At 38.6% G+C, this 10484-nt stretch overlaps 1 pseudogene; it reads left to right on the top strand.

Moving 5' to 3' along the window:
• The first annotated feature begins 5289 nt into the window (after nucleotides 1–5289).
• Nucleotides 5290–6914, top strand: LOC149255500 (protein MIZU-KUSSEI 1 pseudogene; annotated as a pseudogene).
• Nucleotides 6915–10484: the final 3570 nt, after the last annotated feature.

Genomic DNA, 10484 nt, shown 5'->3' with positions numbered 1-10484 from the left:
TCTACTTCTTTCATGTGGATTTGGTGGTAGCCTGAGCGAAGGTCAAGCTTAGTAAAGAATTGAGCCCCATTTAGTTCATCCAACAAATCATCAACAACTGGGATGGGAAATTTATCTTTGACTATCAACTTATTAAGGGCCCTGAAGTCTAGACACATACTCCATTCCCCATATTTCTTGAGCACCATGACCATTGGCGATGAATAAGGACTAGTGCTGGGACGAATAACACCTACTTCCAAGAGTTCCTTGATTATTTTTTCTATTTCATTCTTTTAGGAAAACAGATATCTAAATGGGCGCACATTTGGTGGTTGGGCCCCTGGGACCAAAGTAACTATGATCATGTTCCCCTCTCGAGGGTGGAAGCTCATGAGGCTTGTCAAAGACTGGCAGATGGTTATTTAAGATCTGTTGTATCCCAAGATGAATATGAACAGGATTGGGTTCACAGGCCTGGATGGAATTAAATTGAGCTATAACTCCATGATGGCCCTTTTTTAACAATTTTTCCATCCGATGTGAGCTGATGATAGAGGGATCTCTTGCCTGGAGTCCGCAGAGGGTATGTGTGTGGTTGTTCTACTTAAAGCTCATATATAACTCCTGGAAATCCATTGTGATTGGGCCAAGTGTGCGAAGCCATTCAGCACCGAGGACAATGTCGCACCCTCCCATGTGTATGGCAAACATGTGGGTCTTTAATTGATAATCCCCCATTTGAAGTTTGACATTTTCACAGCGGCCTTCACATTTCATTGTTCCCCCATCAGCAATTTGGACCTGGAAGTTAGAAACTGCTTGGAAAAAACAATGCACTGCTTCCGCGACTCTTTGATGGATAAAATTATGTGTACTTCCACTATCAATCAAGACTACTACTGGTCGATGCTTAATAAAACCTCTGATTTTGAGAGTTTGAGGCGAAGAAATCCCTGCCAAAGCATGCAGCGAGATAACTGGTTCTTCAAGTACATTGTCTTGCTAGTTGTCCTCTTCTTCCTCCTCTAGTTGCTCAAGTGGTGGGGCTTCCTCCGATGCACTGTGATCAGTAGCATCAATTTGAAAAAATTTGGGCTCCTTGCATTTATGCCTGGGGGAGTATTTCTCATCACAGTAGTAACATAATCCTTGCTTTCTTCTTTCTGCCATTTCTTCTGGTGACACCTTTTGAACCTTGAGTGTTTGGGTAGTGCTTTGAGCCTGTGGGGGGTGACCCTTGGCGATGAAATTTGGGCGATTAGACTGGGCCGCCAACACACGTTCGACTTCACGAGCTATCCTGCAAGCATGCAGCCATGAGCTAGGGTGGTGCAGTCAGACGTGGGCTTGTATGGCTTCTTTGAGACCACTAACAAAACATTCCGTGTAGAACTCATCTTGTAGACCTCCAGTGCGGAAAGCTAAGGCTTCAAAGGCTGCAATATATTCATTCACTGTTCTGGTCTGTCTGAGCTTAGTGAGACATCCCAAAAAGTCAGATTCATGGTCAAAGCAATCCATAAGAGCTTTTTTGAATGTATCCCACGTCAAGGGCCTTCCATAGCAACGTTGATGCCATTGCCACCATTGCCATCTTTCATTGTCCAAGTACATGATACCCACACTAAGTTGAGTCGCATTATCCAGGATGTAATTCAGTGTGAAATATTGCTCCATTTGTGCTATCCATGCAGCCAGGTGAGAGCCATCAAATTTATACATGTCCAACTTGGGTGGTCGCGGATGGGATTGTTGGTGGGTGCCAAAGAGGTGAAGAGACTGGCTAGACTCACCCTCACTGTTTTCATTGCCAATATATGCCTCCTCGTGTGCCTCCACCTTGCCCTTAGAGAGTGTTGCAGTTAATTCCTTCAGCTGCGATACGATGTCTTTCAAGGATGATTCAAGGCTGTCCATCCTCTCATTTGCCATAGCTTGAGCTCTAGTTTGTACCATGCACCGAGCCGATTTACTTGAAATTTGGGACCGCCCGAATTTTTTGGCACTAACAATTGAATGGTACCACCTTGCTCAGCTCGTTGTCTTGATTCTTATGGGCTAAGTCACCAATAAGCGCCCTGGGGGGTCTTAGAATTTTTTTTTGGTAACTCCTAACGGAGTTTTACTCCTTGCTTAGGAATACTGCAGTAGCCGAATCCCAAAAATGTCAATGCTGCCAAAAGTCCTACGAAAATCACACCCAGGTATAGGAACCCACACAACTACTCAGATCTGGATGGCGGATCTGATGGATCTGAGAGATCTGAATGGTTGATTTGATAGATCTGAATGGTGGAACTGATTGTTGCTGCGGATCTGATGGATCTAATAGATCTGAATGGTTGTTCTAATAAATTTGAACGACGGAACTGATTGCTGCTGCTGCTGCAAAACCCCACTTGCGAGATTTGATCTGGCAGAGATTATGCGTGATCCAAAGATAGAGAAGGGAACTATGGTCTCTAGGAGTGTTAGGTGCTACAGATCGCAATATACATAAGGGTTTGACAGTAGTACTCGGTCCAATTTTTCAGGGCACTAACCAAGGAGGATCAACCGTACCCTTAGCCGTACAACCCGACTACCCTATCGTATGGGCGAGTAATCTCTCCGAGTGCTGTTCTCGGTGTACTGTAGCAGCAAGACGGCCGACGGTTTATCTATGGCGAGGTTTCAAGGGAGCTAGGGGGCTTCCGATATACCCAGAGGGTACTTGGAAGACAGTCCGTGCATGGTTCTGTCTAATGCGCTACTACACGAAGGGGTACCCATAGGGGTTACAAGGGAGTCCAACAATCGTGACCACCTCTTGTATTTCCTGTGTGCATGTCTCCTCAAATTCGCAAGTTTATGTGCTCAATGACAGATCCTGTGGTTTAAAGACGCCGGAACATGTCTCTAGCCAAAAATTTTTTTGCTTAAAAATGGAGATCCCACTGGCCCTGGAAAACGCTCTGATACCACTTGTTATGCTCTTAACCTGCAAGACGATACGAGAATACCAAATATGCAAAGAAATATACCCAGAACATAGAATAGTGAAAAATAACAGCAAGTATTTTATTATTCAGAAAGCAATGTTCACTTACCTCTTCGAGGGGGCAACCTCCAATAGAGTAGAGCTTGATTACAAAATAAGACACGATGCTCCACGAGGGGAGTCTCTATCCTTTATATAGGATTCATACATGCAATACCATGGGGCAATACCATGGTTCTTATTAATACCATCTATCTAATACCATGGCCCATTTGCAACTAACTGTGGTCCCTTCATTAAATGCGGGTTAACCACTTACAATTATTAATATGGGCTTTATTGACTCTTTACTTAACTATAACTATGACTCGATCCTATTACATAAATAAGGGGGTTAGGGTGGGACCCTAACATTGTTCTTAGTTGTGTTATTACTTATTTTTCCACACCATAGAATGTTAAGTTTCCGATAATTTTGCATTTGATCTCCCTCTCTCTATTGAACTTGTTTGTATAATATTCTTCTTCTTTTTTGGCATGCCATCTCCATTTTTTATTTCCTTTAAATTATTGCACATGAATTTGTAGTACATTTTATCCATTGGACACCTTTTTTCTTATATATCCTAATCTTCAAACCATTCCTACATTGTCAATGGCGTGTTTTCTTCCTCCCTTTTAGCTCATCTTAGTTGATTTTAATTAGAATCTTATTATTGTCCATGGATGCCATTTTTTATATGTACATAATCAATCTTTTTAGTCACTCCGATTCTAATAGATTGTTTCCACTTCTAGTATCTCATAAGGCACATTGTTTTTTTTTTAGATAACTTGTTCTCATGTGTTTTTGCACTCTCTTGATTTGGTTTCATATATTTTCTAGATATACTTGACCTCATACTTCACATACATAAATGAGTATGGCATTATGAGTGCTTGAAAGAGGGAGCACACCATTTTTGAATCTCAAACTTATGTGGTTCAACATATTTTTTGTAGCAGCAAGATTTTTTTCGACTCTCCTTCCAATATATTTTCCATGTGCCTCCCTCCCACCTTAGCTTCTCATTATAATATAGTCCCAAGTATTTATATTCAGGTTATTTCTAGTGGCTCACCTTCAACACTATTGTGTTGTTGTTTTTTTTTCCATTTTTAGTAAGAGGATTACTAACTTAGGTTTTCCCTTGTTCATATTTATCCCAACCTCCTTGTGAAAGGCCCTTGGTGATGTTGTAGGTTGCATTGTGTCATGAATGTTAGTAGCACAAAGGTTTTATTGTATGATGAATGTTAGTGGCACATCATCTGCATACAACAAGATTTTTATGATAATCTTTGATATGTTCACCCCTCCCCCACTCATATAAAGATCAAACAATGTGGTAGATAAGTGATGGCCATGTTTTTCTTGATGTCACCATTGAAGCTCTTTGAAAAATCCTCTACATCTCTAATTTTAATATTGACATGTTCATATAACTTATGTATTATTACTTTTCAATTATTCAACACCACCGTTTTCATCAACCTCTCCAATAGTTTCGTATCAAAAATGTTTTAAAATTAACAAAATAACATAATCAATGATAAAATACTTTGCTTAAAAACCAACATATCATTTTCCTCAATAAATTTACACAATTATCTTCCTATAATAACTCATATAAACATAAACACAACCCTATTTGAGATGATTTTATATTTCACATTTTTTTCTCTCCTCTTTGAAAAAATGGCAAAATGAAGTTCATTATTTGGCTAAACACAACCCTATTTAAGATGATTTTATATTTCACATTGTTTTTCTCTCCTCTTTGACAAATGGCAAAAGGAAGTTCATTGTTTGGCTATTTGATCTGTGCACAACTACATTAATTTCCCAGTTAACAGTATACAAATACCCACAACTACACATGACAACACCTTCTCATTTGGTTAACACTACCCTATACTTTACTTAAAAACCAACATATCCTTTTCCTCAATAAATTTACACAATTATCTTTCTATAATATCTCCTATAAACTTGAACACAACCTTATTTAAAATAATCTTATATTTCACATGGTTTTTATCTCCTCTTTGAAAAATGACAAAATGGAATTCATTACTTAACTATTTGATTCGTGCATAACTACATCTTATTTCCTAGTTAACAATATACAAATACCCACAACTACACATGAAAACACCTTCTCATTGGGTTAACACTGCCATCCCGCATGTGGTAGTTGACATTTAATCTCATATTGTTTATATATATATATATATATATATCTATTTGTTTTTTCACTTAACATAAAATCTAAGGTAGTCGTAACTGCCATTGGAAGACTTGGATCAGAGTCATAACTCCCGTTTTTTAAGTGTTGACCACCGCGATCTGCTGTTATTCAATCAGTTTATAACCCAATCGTTCTGTGTGCAATTTCTGCAGTCTGTAACAATCAGAATATCTTTCTCCCACAGCCGAACTTGCTGGATACCCTTCAATTTGTGCATGTATTCAGCTCTTGATTTCTTTCAGACCTGCTTTTGAGCTTTTCTGGTAGGTTTCGGATGTGCTTGATCTGTGGGTATTTTGAAAATTTATACATGAATGAATTCTCAGCCTTAAAGTTCTGTATCTAGGTAGTTAGCATTGTTTAAATAGAAGTCAGCTTTGTTTTTCATGCAAGAAGCTCCATATTTGGCTTGTTATGGAACAAGTTGGAACAGAGAGTACTACCACTGTGGGAAAACTGGCCCTCGTTCCTACGGGGAGAACCGCCAAGCCGAAGAGAATACTGAGACTTATAAGGTCTGTCTTCAATGCTTTTACAGTTCCAGGGAAACCCTCAGATTGGCCTAAGCTCGGCAGCAGAGTGACTGGAACCCTGTTTGGGTACAGAAAGGGGCATGTGCATTTTGCAGTGCAGGAGGATCCGAGGTCCCCTCCCGTGTTGTTGATAGAGTTTACTGCCATAGCCACAAATTTTCTGTTGAAGGAAATGGCGTCAGGGCTGGTGAGAATTGCCCTTGAATGCGAGAGGGCTGTGAACAGAGGGGGGCTTTATCAGGAACCTATCTGGACCATGTATTGCAATGGCAAGAAGAATGGGTATGCCATGAAGAGGAGCTGCTCTACGACAGAAGATAAGATATTTGAGATGGTGCAGGCTGTTTCAGTGGGTGCTGGTGTTCTACCCACAGATGTAGAGGGCCCAGATGGAGAATTGATGTATATGAGGGCCAGCTTTGAGAGGGTAGCTGGCTCAAGGGATTCCGAAGCATTCTACATGATGAATCCTGATGGCACTGGAGGACCAGAACTCAGCATTTTCTTGCTCAGAATATGAGACTAATTGCAGGTGAGCCACAAGAATCCGTTCATGTGGGCAGAGAAATCATTTTCATGTAATTTGTGGGTTCTTCACTCTTAGCATTTATGTGAAAACCCAAATTGTTATTAGAAAGGAACAGTCTCCATTTTAGGAGATGGGACCGTCGTATCACATTTGGCCGAGATTAGCCAATCATGGTTTCTTGCTTATCTCTTAATTCAGCAGATGAGAGTTTTGAGTAGAGGGCGTGGTGGTTCTGTTAGGTGGTTTTAACTAGAGACAATTTTAATGAAAGTTGAAACTAATCTAATCAGAAGATTTCAGTGTTTCAATGCAAGCAATTGGAATGTTAAAGCATCTTTGTTCTCCAAAATCATGGCAGGTTTTAGGCGATTCTATTGTGAGGTCTGCAGGTGCGAACTCAAATATATCCCACCAAAGTTTACAGTGATTCCCTGAGGAAATAACTATTGTATACCGCCCAAAACATGGCAAGAGTTGGTGGTTGTTAGGGTTTTGATATCTGTGATTTTGGATAACTCACCTTTCTAGCTCATGCAGGTAAAACCAGGACCAATATGATAAAAGAATTTAGTTATAGTGATATATGTGTGAAGTTTTGAGAGTTAGTTTAATGGGTAGAAACAGTTTTATTAAAATATCTGTGTTATTAAGAGATTGTAAGTTCAATTGTCTCAATATTTTTAGATTTGAGCTCATAAGGAGTGATTTTTTTAACTTCCTAAGAGGTGATACTTATATATATATATATATATATGCTCTCATATATATGCTCACTACAAATATTCGTTAAACATAATAATCACCAATATTTATATATTCTATAAATATAATAATAATCACCAACTCTAGTGAACCTCATAATTATATATATGTATATATATAATTTTATATCATAAATATCATCTATATTTTATAAAAAAGAATTCAATATAAATCTCCTCATTAATACCCATCAAAATCAAATTACTGTTTTACTTATCCTTAAACCATATAATCATATACCTTAAACATAATTTCTCACATGAGCACAATGAATTTTTTGAGTGGCCATATACCTCAAACATATTACTGACATGAGCACAATGAATTCGTTGAGTGATTGAGTTGATTGGCTTTATATGGAAAGTTTTAGGATGGATTCCTTAATTGATCGTCTCTTATTAAAGGTCTCATTTAATGTTTTTATATATAAGTATTATAATTAACATCAACAATTAATCTCACCTTTGTTTATTGTTTTTATCTTTATTTTTTCTAATTTAAAGAATGTTATTAATTTTATATTATGTATATGACTGGTGATTCGAAAAAGAAAATTAGGTTTTTTCAACTTAGCAGTATTATATATTTTTACTGATTGTAGCAAAATTATATTATTCACTACTATAATTGTAGCAAAATTACATTATTCACTACTATAATTATTGATGTAACAATATTAAGTCTTCAAATAAGAGGGGTTAAGACAATATCTTCCATGGGTTTATTGTAGGTTTTAATCCCGTACAGAAATTACCTGCATACAAATTCTAAAACACATAAAATAAATAATGCGAGAGCATAACACATAAAACACATACACAAAGATTTTCTCCTGGATCCCAAAACAAGGACTACCAACTTGATTTTTCATTATGTTTCTTTCAATGTTATAATACATATCTATACATGTCGAAGCATCCAACACCATGGACCGAAAAACCATCGCGTCCAAAACCATGGACCAAAAACCATCGCGTCCAAAAGACATCTGCGAAAATCATGCACAAAACCATAGGTGGGTCCGCCCAACCTAACATAGGGTCAAAAACCAAAATTTTTTAGGGCGCTGCCCTGGACCCTATAAAGTGGGGTTACAGGTATGCCTCAAACCCCATGTGACCCCCCTCGGTTAACTACGTGGGCTAGTCATGGAAAGAATATAACACAACCCAACATTCTCCCACTTGTTGTTTTCTTTCCACAGGGAGCCACAAGAGAGCTTAGTCATTTTTCCAGCCCTAAAATGCCCATTGTATCTCTACACCAAGAGAACTTCTCAGAGCTCATAGATTTTGTCAATGCATCTGCAGTGTTCTTCAAAGTTTCCACCTTTACCAGTAACACCTTTTTGTCTTCTATCATATCCCTCACAAAGTGATACTGAACTTCAATGTGCTTTGTCTTTGAATGATATGTGGGGTTCTTTGCCAATAAAATTGCACTTTCGCTGTCACAGTCTATCCTTATAGCTTCCTGTACTAACCCCATAATACTTGAACACAATCTCTGCAACCAAACTACTTCCTTGCTTGCATGAGTGGCTGCCATGTATTCTGCCTTTATAGTTGATAGTGCCACTACAGACTGTTTCTTACTCATCCAACTGACTATACCTCCAAATAGGTTAAACACATACCCACTTGTAGATCTTCTCTGATCCAGATCTCTTGCCCTGTCTGCATCAACAAAGCCACGAATATCCAACATTCTGTCCAATCCTGATCTTTCTTGGTAGCACAAACCATAATCACTAGTGCCACGCAAATACCTGAAACTTGCTTCATTGTTATCCAGTGCTCCTTCCCTGGTTTTGACATAAACCTGCTTAATACTCCCACTGCATGTGCAATGTCTGGTCTAGTACATACCATTGCATACATTAGGCTACCGATTGCACTTGCATATGGAACATGAGACATGTCCTCTTCCTCTTCTTGTGTCTTGGGACACTATTCAGCAGATAACCTCACACCTACAAGAATAGGAATTTTCACCGGTTTACTATCCTGCATATTAAACCTCTGCAGTATTGTCTCGACATACTTCCTCTGGTTTAACCAGAGCTTCCTCTTTGCCCGATTTCTTTTAATTTCCATGCCCAAAATATAGTTTGCAGGACCAAGATTTTTCATGTCGAATTTGGAGGACAATTAAGTCTTCAAATCCTGGATAATTTCTTTGTCATTTCCAACCAGCAACATATCATCCACATACAAGACCAGATAAATAACACGGTCACCAATTAATTTAAAATACACACAGTGATCTGCTTTGCTTCTGGTGAAGCCAAGTCCCCATATAAATGTATCACATTTCTTATACCACATCCTTGGTGATTGTTTTAACCCATACAGAGACTTCTTTAACTTGCATACCAGTTCTTTCTTACCCTTCACCGCAAAGCCTTTAGGTTGCTTCATGTAGATTTCCTCTTCCAGATCCACATGAAGAAATGTTGTCATCACATCCATCTGTTCTATGTCAAAATCAAAAGAAACAACAACGGATAAAAGTAATATAATAGAAGTTACCTTGGCAATAGGAGAAAAAATATCCCCAAAATCAATTCCCGACACTTGGGAATAACCTTTTGCTACCAACCGAGCTTTGTATTTCTCCACATTTCCTTCTGCATTTGTCTTCTTCTTGAACACCCATTTGCTGCCAACGGGTTTCCTTCCAGCCGGAAACTCCACCAGATCCCAAGCCATTTTTGTGCAAAGATGCCATTTCATCAACCATGGCTTCTTTCCAGAGTCTTCCATCCTCTGAATCCACTGCTTCCTTCATAGTTCTGGGATCATCATCAATCACAAACAAAGCAAAATTTGAACAGAAAGTAGATGGACTATACCTTTTTGGCTGCCTTCTTTCTCAAACTGATTTTCTCACAGTCGGAGTTTGTGGCTCTTCATCTTCTGATTCCTCCTCTACTGTAGAGTCTGATTCTTCCTCTTTTAGTTCAAACTTTATCTTCTCAGGTTCCTTTGGTTGGATTTCATGTTTAATAACATCTTTCACCTTTCTGAACACCACATCTCGACTGTACACAACCTTGTTACTGGGTTCCAAAGCTTATAACCCTTTAAACCATCCTTATACCCAATAAAGATGCACTTTTCAGATTTAATATCCAACTTGGTTCGTTTCTCCTTTGGAACATGTACATATGCATCAAATCCAAATACCTTTAGATGTGAAAGAGAGGGTTTCTTACCAGTCCATACCTCTTGTGGAGTCTTATCCTCCAACGCTAATGAAGGTGACCTGTTGACCAGGTAACATGCAATATCCACTGCCTCTGCTCAGAATTCTTGTCCTAACTTGGCACCATTGAGCATGCTTCTTGCCCTTTCCATCAACATCTTGTTCATTCTTTCTACAACTCCATTTTGCTGAGGTGTAGA

Source organism: Pinus tabuliformis, chromosome 7 (assembly GCF_031772625.1).
Source record: "Pinus tabuliformis cultivar Carrire ecotype Pingquan chromosome 7, CPIR1, whole genome shotgun sequence".
Lineage (NCBI taxonomy): Eukaryota > Viridiplantae > Streptophyta > Pinopsida > Pinales > Pinaceae > Pinus > Pinus tabuliformis.
This window is presented reverse-complemented; position numbering and strand designations above follow the sequence as displayed.